The 14,334-nt window shown below is 46.3% G+C and overlaps 1 long non-coding RNA gene across 1 annotated transcript in view; it reads left to right on the forward strand.

Annotated features, from left to right (window-relative positions):
- Positions 1-9,819: 9,819 nt before the first annotated feature.
- Positions 9,820-14,334, forward strand: part of LOC143934278 (uncharacterized) — a 99,627-nt gene continuing 95,112 nt past the window's right edge. The window contains exon 1 of the long non-coding RNA XR_013263241.1: positions 9,820-10,013. This is a non-coding gene — a long non-coding RNA (uncharacterized LOC143934278). The remainder of the gene's footprint in view (positions 10,014-14,334) is intronic.

Genomic DNA, 14,334 nt, shown 5'->3' on the forward strand with positions numbered 1-14,334 from the left:
GGGTTTCATATAAATATTTAATTTCATGCATCATCATTTGCTAAACGCATCTGGTGTCGCCCAAACCCTGATACAGAACTTGCGAATCATTCTTTAAAGAAACCCTGCACATAGCCATAGTACTTAGCCACCGATTCGTGCCTCTATCATGCGTAAACATTTCATTCATTTTACGTACCTCACTCTGATTCAAACCCATTCACGTACGCATTGCACTGGTTCATTCCGGGATGTCTCAGTTGGTGTTTGCTTCATGTCCATACCACACTTCGTTGTCCATCGCAATTGCGACATGCCAATTCGTGCCTCTGTCATGGCTAATCATTTCACTCTTTTCACTCACCTCACACATTTCACTCATTTCAATTCCCAGATTCGAATCCAGTAGCATCCGAGATGCACTGATTTGTCCAGGCACGCCCCAGTAGTCTTGGCCTAATTTCATTATGTATTCCACAGTCCGGCTCATTGTTTGTCACAGTCACGGCATACCGATTCATGTCTATACCATGGCAACACATTTCACTCCCTCAGAGAGAAAGAGTGAGAGAGAGGGGGTGAGAGAGAAAGTGAGAGAGAGGAAGAGTGTAAAAGAGGGGAGTGAGAGGGGGGAGTGAGAGGGAGATATGGGGGGAGAATAAGAGGGGGTGAGAGAGTTATAGTGTGAGAAATAGACATGTGCATTCGTTTTCGTCAGAATGCATTTTCGTCCGAGTTTCAGCTATTTTCGTTTTAGATTTGACAAATGATAACGAAAGCACAGAATCCGAAAAACGAAAGATCCGCCATAAATAAAGGCTTTATTTTCATTTTAGTTGTTATAACAGTTCGATATAGAATAGGAGATTCGACATGACTCTGACAATAACAATCTGTGTCTATAGAACCTGTGGTCGAATGTGCCTAACCTTACCTCTATTAGTCCAAGATTATATAGAGAAAATATTCGACAGAGAAAAAAGATTTGACAGAGAGAAAAGATTCTGCAAGTTACTGTCCTAAAGTGTTTGGGGACCCGGGTCCTGCCCCAGGGGACATGTATCAATGAAAAAAAAGTTTTAAAAACAGCCGTTTTTTCGGGAGCAGTGATTTTAATAATGATTAAAGTGAAACAATAAAAGTGTAATATTCCTTTAAATTTCGTAGGGGGGGGGGGGGTGTCTATAGTATGCCTGTGAAGGGGCTCATGTTTCTGGTGCTTAGAACTGTCCCTGCACAAAGTGTCTTTTACGCAGGAAAAAAAGTCCTTTAAAATCACTCGCAGCTATTATGAATTGTCGGCTCCGTAATACAGAGAACACTCACTGAAAGTCATTGATAAAAAATATATAAATAAATACATTTAAAAAAAAGCGTGGGAGTCCCCCAAATTCAATTACCAGGCCCTTCAGGTCTGGTATGGATATTAAGGGGAACCCTGCGTCAAATTTAAGAAAAAATTTGACGTGGGGTTCCCCCTAAATATCCATACCAGACCCTTCAGGTCTGGTATGGATATTAAGGGGAACCCCGCGTCAAATTAAAAAAAAAAATTGACGTGGGGTCCCCCTAAAAATCCACACCAGACCCTTTATCCGAGCACCCAACCTGGCAGGCCGCAGGAAAAGAGGGGGGACGAGAGAACGCCCCCCCTCCCTCCTGAACTGTACCAGGCCACATGCCCTCAACATTGGGACTATGCTTTGGGGGTCCGTGACCCCTCAAAGCACCTTGTCCCCATGTTGATGTGGAGAAGGGCCTCATCCCCACAACCATGGCCAGTGGTTGTGGGGGTCTGCGGGCAGGGGGCTTATCAGAATCTGGAAGCCCCCTTTAACAAGGGGACCCCCAGATCCCGCCCCCCCTGTTTGAAATGGTAAGGGGGTATAAAAGTACCCCTACCATTTCACAAATAATGTGTAAAAAATAGTTAAATAAGACAAACACACTTTTGAAAAATTCCTTTATTAAAAATAAAAAAAAGATTCCAGCGGTGGTAATCCACTCTTGCTATCCAGCGACGGATCTCCGGGGTCCAGCGATGGATGATCTGATCCAGCGCAGCGAATCCATCCATCTTCTGTCTCCACGGAGGAGACACTGCGGGGATTCCGGCAGCCTGACGTTTGTTATATGCGGAGGGCGGGGCCACCCGTCACCTGACCCCGCCCCCCTCTGACGCAAGGGGAAACCCGGGTTTCCCTGTGACGTATGGGTGACCCCGCCCCCCTCTGATGTAACACAGGCAGGTTTCCGTTACATCAGAGGAGGTGGGGTCACCCATTCGTCACGGGGAAACCCGGGTTTCCCCTTGCGTCAGAGGGGGGCAGGGTCAGGTGACGGGTGGCCCCGCCCTCCGCATATAACAAACGTCAGGCCGCAGGGATCCCGCAGTGTCTCCTCAGTGGAGACAGAAGATGGATGGATTCGCTATGCTCGATCAGATCAACCATCGCTGGAGAGATATCATCCGTCGCTGGATAGCAAGAGTGTATTACCACCGCTGGAATCTTTTTTTTTATTTTTTTTTATTTTTAATAAAGGAATTTTTCAAAAGTGTGTTTGTCTTATTTAACTATTTTTTACACTTTCTTTGTGAAATGGTAGGGGTACTTTTGTACCCCCTTACCATTTCAAACAGGGGGGGGCGGGATCTGGGGGTCCCCTTGTTAAAGGGGGCTTCCAGATTCTGATAAGCCTCCCGCCCGCAGACCCCCACAACCACCGGCCAGGGTTGTGGGGATGAGGCCTTTCTCCACATCAACATGGGGACAAGGTGCTTTGAGGGGTCATGGACCCCCCAAAGCATCCTCCCAATGTTGAGGGCATGTGGCCTGGTACGGTTCAGAAGGGAAGGGGGCTGCTCTCTCGTCCCCCCCTCTTTTCCTGCGGCCTGCCAGGTTGCGTGCTCGGATAAAGGGTTTGGTGTGGATTTTTAGGGGGACCCCGCGTCAATTTTTTTTAAATTTGACGCGGGGTTCCCCTTAATATCCATACCAGACCTGAAGGGTCTGGTTATGGATATTTAGGGGGAACCCCACGTCAAATGTTTTCTTAAATTTGAGGCAGGGTTCCCCTTAATATCCATACCAGACCTGAAGGGCCTGGTAATTGAATTTGGGGGACCCCCATGCTTTTTTTTTTATTATTTATTTATTTTTTTATCAATGACTTTCAATGAGTGTTCTCTGTATTACGGGAGCCGACAATTCATAATAGCTGCGAGTGATTTTAAAGGACTTTTTTTCCTGCATAAATGACACTTTGTGCAGGGACAGTTCTAAGCACCAGAAACATGAGCCCCTTCACAGGCATACTATAGACACCCCCCCCCCCCCCCCCCACGAAATTTAAAGGAATATTACACTTTTATTGTTTCACTTTAATCATTATTAAAATCACTGCTCCCGAAAAAAACGTTTTTAAAACTTTTTTTTGCATTGATCCATGTCCCCTGGGGCAAGACCCGGGTCCCCAAACACTTTTTAGGACAGTAACTTGCATATTAGCCTTTAAAATTAGTACTTTAGATTTTGAATGTTGGAGTCCCATAGACTTTAATAGGGTTCTAAAGTTCACACGAAGTATGCTATATACTAGCTCCGTTGAATCTTCTTTATACATTCGACAGACACCATAAGCCTTCAAAGACAGATTCGACCGTAATTCATGTGGATTTTCGGACGAATGCAATTTTTGAACGAAAAACTAAATAAATAAAAGCGAATTTCGGGAGTAACTAAATAAATAAATTTTTCGGACGAAAACGAAATTCCGAAACGAAATATTTTACTCTGCACATGTCTAGTGAGAAAGAGAGGGGGAGTGAGAGAGAGGGGCGGAGGGAGAGGAGAGAGACGTGAGAGGGAGAAATACAGGGAGACAGAGAGGGGGTGATAGAGAGAAGGAGAGGTAGGGGGTGATAGAGATAGACAGAGGGAGAAAGAGAGAGATAGAGCGAGGGGTGAGAGAGGGGGTGAGAGAGGGGGGAGTGAGTGTGTGAGAGAGAAGAGAGATAGGGTGTGTGAGAGAGAAAGAAGGGAGAGAGAGAGAGGGGGTGAGAGAGAGGGGGTGTGAGAGAGAGGGGGGAGTGTGAGAGAGAGTTCTACCCACATGGATGCCACCTCCCCATCATTCCATTCACAATGTCACTCCTCTCTATCACCCTTACTTCGTTTTTGATATATAGACATACCCCTCCCTCTCTTATACATTCCCTTTCCTTCTGATACAAGGAATACCCCTGAATATTTGCCAGTCAGTTGTGGAAGCTGTCAAACCAAGTTTCTGTTATTCCCACAAAGTCTAAGTCTTCCTTGTGTAATAGCAGCTCCAGTTCCTCCATTTTGTTAGTTAGACTCCTGGCATTTGTGTATACTCCTCTCAGTGTTGTATGGGTGCATATTAATTTCTCCTTAGGTTTTCTCATACTTTGTTTTTTAGATTTGACCACTCATTCACCCCTTCATTAAATGTTCCAGCTATATTATCACTACTGGTGTCAAGTCTCTAGTGTGAGGCCGGGTTGCTGAGAGGGTGTCCCTTGTAGCTGAGTGCAGTGCTCCCCTGGGAGTAATACAGCGGATACGGTGCCCAAAGGTGCAGGGGTTGCCAGAAATGCTGCAGGCTGGCTGGTTGACAGAAGATGGCTGGAGTGCACTGGGTAGCAAATGTGGGCAGCCGTGTGAAGAGAAGTCTTGAGTAAGAAGCAGCAGGAAAAACCAGGAGCAGGGTCCACAACCAGGCCAGGGGTCATATATCAGGAGACAGCCCGAAAGAAGTACAGGAACAAGCCGGGTCATACACAGAGGGCAGAGAATCGAGGAGTAATCAGCCGGGCCAAAGCCAGAGCGAGGAGAGAGACAGCATCACAGGCCAATCCAAGCAGAGGTCAAGCCAGGGGTTTTCAGGGTATACAAGGCACAGGAACACAGGAAGCTGTTGATAATCCAGCAGACTGCAAGTGTCAGTGGCAGGTTTAAATAGGCTGGGGGGTGCACCTACAATTGTCACAGCATGCACACACACTGGCGTACACAGACTGCCCTGAACTGGCTGCATCTTTGTGCGCATAAACGCACGGAAACTCATCTGGCGCTACCATGGCGGTTACTGGCGTGATTGTCCACAACACAGCCATTTCTCTGACAACTGGCTCCACTATTACCCTATGTCCTTTGCTCACTGCTGACCGTCACTTCATTAGAACTCCCCCCAACACCTAGTTTAAAAGCCCCTCCAACTTTGTAGCCATTTTTCTTTCCCGTTTATATGCAGCCTGTCCTTACTAAAAAGCTGGTAACTGACTGACAATCCTCTTTCTTACACCAGTTCCTCACCCACTTGTTTAGTTCCCTAAGCTCCTTCTGCCTCTCTGGTGTGGCTCGAGGAACATGTAGTATTTCAGACAAAACCACCTTGGAGGTCCTTTTCTTCAATCTATTCCCCAAGTCCTTGAAATCATTTTTGTAGGACTCTCCACCTTCCTCTCACTTTGTCATTGGTGCCAACGTGTACCAGGACAGCTGGTACCCAATACCCAATAATCTGTCCACCCGCTCCACGATGTAACGAACCCAAGCACCCAGGTAAAAAAACATACTGTTCCGCTACCACTGTCTTTATGGCAGATTGCCCTCTCTGTTCTCCTAATAATTGAGTCCTCTACTACCAGTACCTGTCTAACCTTTCCTGCATCTCTGCCCCCCCCCCCCTCCGTACCAGATATTGGTTTAGAACAGCTGTATAATATATAGGGCACATGTGACCCTTTAAATAAGAGTGTATATTGCTTTATGAAACCAGACACTTCGTCATGAATCACCAGTAATACCTTCATACTCTCACTCCTGCATGGTTAAGTAATCTTCCCTCAGTATGGTTCAACCCTAGCCTCTACATGATCAGGGGCGGACTGACAACTCATGGGGCCCCTGGGAAATAGAAGCTCATGGGGCCCCTTGGGTGCCACACTCAAGCCACACACACCTGCACAGGGAGACTTGGGGTGGAGAAAGCACACGGGGACACGGCAGGGGGGGGAACACACAGGGGGAAACTGGAGGGAGAGTGCACACACACACACAGGGGGACACTCACACTCACTCGGGGGGACACACGCACACAGGGGGGCACTCACACAGGGACACACACACAGGAGGGAGACCATACACATACACACACACAGGGGGTCACTGGAGGGAGAACGCACACACACACACAGGGGGACACTCACACGGGGACACACACGCACACAGGGGGACACTCACACGGACACACACACGCACACAGGGGGACACTCACACGGGGACACACACGCACACAGGGGGACACTCACACGGGGACACACACGCACACAGGGGGACACTCACACGGGGACACACATGCACACAGGGGGGCACTCACACGGGGACACACACGCACACAGGGGGACACTCACATAGGACACACATGCACACAGGGAGACACTCACAGGGGGACACACACACAGGAGGGAGACCATACACATACACACACACAGGAGGTCACTGGAGGGAGAAGGCACACACACACACAGGGGGACACTCACACAGGGACACACACGCACACAGGGAGACACTCACACGGGGACACACATGCACACAGGGGGACACTCACATGGGGACACACACACACAGGGACACACACACACACAGGAACACACACAGGGGGACACTCACACAGGGGAAGAAACACACACACAGAGGGACACACACACAGGGACACACACACACAGAGACACACACACACACAGGGACACACACACAGGGGCAGACACACACACACAGGGGGCGACACACACACAGGGGGAGACACACACACAGGGGGACACTCACCCAGGGGGAGACACACAGGGAGACATTTACAGAGGGGGGGACTGTGGGGTGGGGGGAACCGGGGCCCCATGCATCTGTACCGCCGCCCCCCCAATCCCCATCCCCCCATCACTTATCACTTGTGGCAGGCCCAGGCTTCACTTACCGGATGCCGATAATTCTTATAACGGCGCAGCTCCCAGCTAGCCCCTCCACTCTTCTGCTGTGCCTGTATCACATGCCGTGATCATGCCGATTATAATACTGCTAACGGCGTGCTGCTCCCCGCCAGCCCCTCCTTCCCTCCAGTCCGTCCCAGGTGCTTGTACTGTATGCATCGTGACATTGCCTGGGATGGACGGGAGGGAAGGAGGGGCCGGCGGGAGCAGTGCGCCGTTAGCAGTATTATAATCGGCATGATCACGGTATGTAATACAGGCACAGCCGCTTCAAGTGGCCGAAACTGGGCCCCTAATGGCCTCGGGCCCTCGGGCGGCGCCCGAATGACCGACTGGTCAGTCCACCCCTGTACATGATATACAATTTAACACCGTGCTGTCCAAGCCTGCCTTGCCAAAGCAATATTTTGTGTTTGGTTTCCTGTCTCCTGCTTGCTATATGCTCTATGTTTGTTTCTGTTACCGATCCTGGCTTGTTCTTTTACTATCTTACCTGCCTGCTTGTTACCCTGACCTCTGGTGTGTGCTCTGTCTATCCTGGTCTGCTAGTTGCCCCGACATTTGGCTTATCTCCTGACTATCCCTTGTTGTACTGGGCTGCTTTTTCTTCTCTATCCTCTTGTAGCCTACCGTGAGCGTGAGCTGGGAGACCCTGGGGGCCACGACCTGGAGCCAGTTGCACCACAGTCCATCCTCCATCCTCAACAGGCGCTGGTGAACACCTGCTGGCTCTTAGACTCTGGGGAATCTTATGCCTAGCTCCCAGTGGAATCCGTATTGGTGCTCTAGTGGACCTGCTTTCCTAAACCACCCAGAGTTCCATCTGCAGCCATCAGCCATAGGGTCCACTATATTAGCATTGCACTCCTGACCCCAATGGTGTGCAACTGTCACCTGGCCTCAGGTAAACTGACACACTGTACTGCAGAACACCAGTAGATTGTATTTTACCTTTAATTACCTTTATCTTATTAGAATTATTTGTGCCCAATTTCATGTATTAATTTCATTATATACTATACATCATATATATTATACTTTTGATTACACCTGGCTATTGGTTATGTGTGCTCAGCGGTGTTATTATTCTCTATTATGAAAAGCTGTGTTTTAGATTTTGGAAGCAGGTTTGTGACTGACAATCTTGTGTGTGTTCACAAGACTGCCTACTCACCTTGGGCAAATAAATACTGTAGGTGGCATGTCTAAGGCTTCATGTACATTAGCCTACACTGACAGCTCCTAAACTTGTGTTTAGGAGCTTTTGGTGTTTTATTGCCAAAGCTCCTAAACTCAACTCCATAAAAGCCTATGTGTCAAAATACACATAGGCTTTTAGCAGAGTTTAGGAGCTGCCATGTTTAGGTGAGCTTCAACCTCTTTTTCCTGAATGCGGAAGAATCACTTTCAGGATAGGAACGCAAAACAGCAGCAAAATCATGCTGCGATTTTACTGCATTTCCCGTTTTCCCGAGGCTGCAGTAAATATAGGCCAGTGTACATAAAGCCTAAATAGGCTTCTGTTCTTTAAAAGCTGTGCAGAACACAACTGAATCATAATCACTCAGAGAACTTTCAGCCTTTGCTTGGGAAACCTCCAAACAAACCCCTCATTACTGAGCATTAGGGATGAGCTTCGCGTTCGAGTCAAACTCATGTTCGACTCGAACATTGCCTGTTTTCCTGTTCACCGAACAGCAAACAATTTGGGGAACACCCTGTACAAGTCTATGGGAGAAATCTAAAGTGCTAATTTTAAAGACTTATATGCAAGTTATTGTCATAAAACGTGTTTGGGGACCTGGGTCCGGCTCCAGGGGACATATATCAATGCAAAAAAAAGTTTTAAAAACGCCCATTTTTTCTTGAGCAGTGATTTTAATAATGCTTAAAGTGAAACAATAAAAGTGTAATATTTCTTTAAACTTTGTACCTGGGGGGTGTGTATAGTATGCCTGTAAAGGGATACTATGCTGTTGCTCCACTTGGATCCCTGAATTCTAGCCTGGCTGATTACCCGATCTGGTTATTGAACTCTGGACTGGCTGACTACTCTATCCGGTTACTGGACTCTGGCTATGCTTTGAATGCACTTATTCTATCTAACTTTTTATTTTTATTAAATAAACAAGTGCGATTTTATTGTACTTCTGTCTCGGTCTGATTCATGGTTTCTGACAGGCATCGAGTATATTAGCTCTCAGCTAATATTTCTGAGCTGTATATGGCCATTTGTAGTACTAATACATAGGACTGAGGACATGAAGAATGTAATCATTGCCACAGTGAGCATTGAATATGTTATTATTTTAATTTTTTTGTTATATTAGAAGCCCTTATCCCTTTCCCTCCTTTCTTCTCTCCTGTCTTCTCTTTTCTCCTCCATTCTACTCCCCGCATTTATTCTCCTTTATTTCCTACTCTTTCTTCTCCTCTTCCTCTCATGCCTTTTCTTTTCTTTTTTTCCCTCTCTTCTTCTCTGCTGTCTTTTTCTTCATTTCCCCCCAAGAGAGCATGCATGATGTGTTACGTATATGCATGGGCGTCCACGGGTAGGGGCAAGGGGGTTAAGTGCCCCCCCTGGCAAAACTGGAGCTACCTATAGGCAAGTGCACACAATCATTTGAGGGCGCTGCGCTGCATGTCCCAGGAGTCAGGAGTCACATACACAACATGGAGTGTCAGGTAGTGATTGTGTTTGCGGCCCCTAATCTGAGGGGAGGCAGCGCGGCCAGAGGCAGGAAAAGCTCTCTGGCAGCTTGCCTGTTACCTTTCACCTGCTGCCTAGACAGCGTCTGCTAATGCTCAGCCTGACCAGATCACTGATGATTTCTCTCCCCTCTTCTCCTCCTCTTTGGCTCAGACTGCTGACTACGTGTGCTCTGCCTGGATATGTGTGAGAGGCCCAGCGCTCCCTTCTAGATAGGGGCCCCAAGAACACCCACCACATGGGGCTCCAGCCTCATTTGAGCTGCTTGGCATGTACAGCTGTTGTTGGAGCCTTCCACCTGCCTTTTCTGGGGTTAGTAATCCATTTAATTCTCACTAATGTCATCTGAAGTAATATAGAAATTGATTGGAGAGGAATTCTCCATACTAATCATTTTGTGTGTAATGTAAAGGGGATGTAATGTATCTGAGTGTAATCTGTGTGTATGGGGGTGTAATGTATCTGGGTGTAATCTATGTGTATGAGGGTATAATGTATCTGTGTGTATGGGGGTGTAATGTATCTGGGTGTATGGGGGTGTGATGTATTTGTGTGTATGGGGTGTGTAATCTATCTGTGTGTATGGGGGTGTAATGTATCTGGGTGTATCTGTACTATATCCACAGTCTCTGACCATGACAATGACATTGTCAAAAGGGGTGGAGCATGGGTGACCTTAAAATTATGCCCACCCTCTGAAAAAAGTTCTGCAGACGCTCATGTGTATATGCATGTGTACATGTGCCCCAAAGAGAGTAGGCTCCACTGTGCGATCACATTAGAAGTGTACCATTTACAGGGTGCCCTGGTACCATAGGCAGAGTGGCAGTGGTGTGCCAGTTACTGGATTGCTTTCTGTGTTCTGGCACCTGGCACTGAAAGAAGCCTCTATCCCGTACTCAATTGGATGCTAGCAGAGGGAGAAGGGTGCAGGCAGCTTTGTGGCATTCTGTTGGTCATCTTATAGTTCAATCATTAGAGCTGCTGCAGTCTCCCTCTGATAACCAGAAGAGACCTCAGGTATCAGTGGGGGAGGAGTGCCAGCTATAAATCAGCAATCCTGGGAGCCGTTTATTGTTACAGCCATCCACTAACCACCAATGCTGGGGAAATGGTTATTGCTTCAATCAGTCATGAACCACCAATGGTAAGAGAAAGTACATTCAATCATGTGCGCTTGCTCAGTTGAATAAAGAGAGAGTGGGTAAATAGAACTCTCTTTCACAATGAGTTCATATGGAGGAGTACATTTGTGGCACAAGGACGGTTGAAGTGTTCTTAGATTAGCTGTCTGTGGATGTCTGCCAGCTTGTGACAGGCTAGAAGTAACTCTGTGGAAGGCAAAGACAGAAGGAGAGCAGCACATTAACATTTTATTCCATAAAAGACAATTGGTAACTCACAAGATGTATGAGATGTCAGCGCATGTGGGATTAATAATGTGGTTCACCCGCTCATGGGGAAGACGATCTTCTCACTGGTGAGGAGGCAGTTGAAGTGTCCAGGGACACCGTTGGTTCCCAGTCCTTTCAGACACTCAGGACGGCTCACAGACTGCGATGCATGTCACTTCTGGTTGGAGAGAGAGTGGGGAAGAGCGTGCGTTCGGAGCTAGCCTAATGAAGTAGCACTCACGCTCTTTCTCTTTTTAACCAGATACTGATAGAAGTTACAAGAATACTATATTTCTGCTGATGAGAAAAGGTATTTAGCAAACTCACACTGATGTTCTCCTGAAGTCATGTGGTTGACGTAACGCGTAGGGAGTGGCCAGGAGTGGAGCTTCGTAATCCCGGAAGTGAAGTGAGACTGGCGGAAAACGCCAGGCGGTTACTTTTTTCTGAGCTTTTAATTTGTTGTTTTATGTAAGAGTCCAATTTGTTTTATTAATAAATTTAGTTTGTGATTTTAATATATTACACCATTGGAGGCATCCCCTTTTTTCCTCTTCACATAATAATAGATATAAATGTGGATGTGGTGGCTCGACATGTATTGAACCATCTGTAGGGAAAGAGGGCCCCCTGGTGGTAGAGACCGGAATAGATGAGGAGGCCATCTAGCACAACCTTATGCTGATACAACCAAGCCGTGGAGCTATAGAGACAGAAGGCTCCCTGGTGGCAGATATTGAGACAAGCAAGGAGGCTATCCAAAATGATGCTGACATAACTAAGGAGTGGAGGTGAGAGTTCTGTGAGCTCATTATTGGATTACATTTTTATCAGTGTGCTTTCTTCACTTCTGTGGGAGTTTGTTATATATGACAGCATAAGAATAGCATTTTAGAGACTTTTAATATAATTTTATTGAATAAGCTTAAAATTTTATGAGCATATTTCTCTCATCCATGGACATTTTTTGAGTGCCTTTTATACGATTTCGTATCACTATTTATATATTTGTTTATTTATACACATTTATATATTATTATAGGTTATTTTAGTGTTATGCACTTATACCATTGCGTAGGGTCACTATTTATTTATTTATTTATTTACTTTCTAGTGTTATGTGAACGCTATTAGATTCTGCTGCAGGTTCATTTTTTTTAGCACTATGTTGCACTTTATTATATTTCATTCATCATTTTTACAGTTGTGTCATCCAGGTATTTACATATACCGTATATATATATATATATATATATATATATATATATATATATATATATATTTGGTAATCCTGGGTGAATTTTTGGGGCATTGGTGTTTTTGACACTTTCAGTGCACTCATTTATTCTAGCACTTTTAATATGATTTTTTTTTTGGAATTATCACAAACACTTTAGCGTTGAATTGTTTGCACTGTGGTTTGTGAATATCTTTTTCATTTTTATTTTACCATTTGATTTACATTATTTGGTAGTTTATTCATATTTGTGTTTTCTATATATAGTAGCACGAAGGCCACTGCTGCTGTTTTTTTAATCAATTTATTTAAGAAAGGTTTGCCAAACCCCCTGTGCTCCAAAACATGCTGCATATATGTCCAAGCAATAGAGTCAAAGGCCTTTTCCAGGTCCAGGAACACCAGGACACCCCCACTGAAAACCTCCAAGCTCAACTGGGTATGTGTGTATACTCGATGGTGGAGGTCAGCAACCTGTAGATTGCTGTCTGAACTTGCTGACCTTCCATTCCAGAGCATCAGAGTGCAATGCAGAGTGACTACTTGTAAAGTTGAAGCTGTAATAGGGAGCACAAGCTGCATTTGCCGAGGACTCCACTGTAGTGCTGGCTCCTGTCCCATATAGAGTGATACCAACTGCATTCCACCTCTAGGCTAGTGGTCTCCAGAGTGGTGCCAGGAGCAGGAAAGAAGAGATCTTTTGGTCAGTGTGAAGCAGTACACTGGACATAATAGTATAGAGATGCTTTCACACTGATGTGCTGCAGTTTGCCCACACCACGTTGCAGTGTACCTGCAGCTTTCCTGCAGGTTTGCTGTGCTTAGTCATAGACTTCTATTATATCCTGCGTGTTTAGGGTTGCCACCTGTCCAGGATTCACCCGGACAGTTCGGGTTTGGAATCATGTGTCCAGGTTTCAGACTGTCTGCAACCCGGACACAGTATTTAGACTGGCCTATGGCTTCCCAGCAGGTTTGCTGGCTGCAGTTGTCTAAGCTGAGAATGTCTGTTACTCTCTTTTACACTCCCCAAAGCCAACATTAACAACCCCCCCCCCAAACACATACAGATGGGAGAGGAGAGAGGGCTCGATCTGCACCTCTTCCCCCCCACCCCTACCCCTCTTTGTCTGCCCACACTCCAATCCCTGGCACTGTACCTCAGAAAAGGGCAGCCTCAGTTCCAACTGGATGAGAGGTGCTGACTGTCAAGAGGTGAGTGAGCTCACCATCCATCTCTCCATCCATCCATCTGTGATTGAAGTCTCCCCCCTTCACTCTCTTGCCTCTGAGTAAGTACACTAAGGCAAATCAGGGTTCTCAGAGCACCCCTTATATCAGAGTTCCCCTTTACACCAGAGGCCACAGTCTTTGCCCTTACATCAGAGTCCTCTCGGTACATCAGAGTTCTCAGTATTCCCCCTTAGATCAGGGTTCCCAGCGCATCCCTTATGTCAGAGTCCCCAGAGTTCTCCCTTACACCAGAGTCTGCAGAGCCCCCCCCCCCCTGCTTTCAGTGAAAGGGAACTCTGCGAATTCAGATGTAAAGAGGAACTCTGTGGACTCTGATGTAAAAGAGAACTCTTGTTATTAACTTCATATGATTAGAAATGTTATTTAGTAGCAAAATATATGTATAGTTCATTCTATAAAAAAAGATTGTAGTGCGCCGCTAAAGTGTTCGGGTTTGACTTGAAGAAAAGGTGGCAACCCTATGCGTGTTTGGTGCACTTTCTGAAAGTGCACCAAAGCTCCTGAATGCAGGTGTTTTCATGCACTTTCAGAGAGTGCACTGCTGGCAAACCACAGCACATCAGTGTGAAAGCAGCCTTATAGGGGTCCAGAACAGTAATGCCGCATACACACGGTCTGATTTTTTGATGGGAAATGTGTGTGTAGGCTCCATCTGACATTTTCCTACAAACAAAATTTGTGAACAAGATCTAAAATTTTCCGACAACAAAATCTGTTGATATTCTGATCGTGTGTACACAATTCCGAC

The sequence above is a fragment of the Lithobates pipiens genome, unplaced genomic scaffold (assembly GCF_037356315.1).
Source record: "Lithobates pipiens isolate NorthernLeopardFrog02 unplaced genomic scaffold, aLitPip1_a1.2 Scaffold_27, whole genome shotgun sequence".
NCBI lineage: Eukaryota > Metazoa > Chordata > Amphibia > Anura > Ranidae > Lithobates > Lithobates pipiens.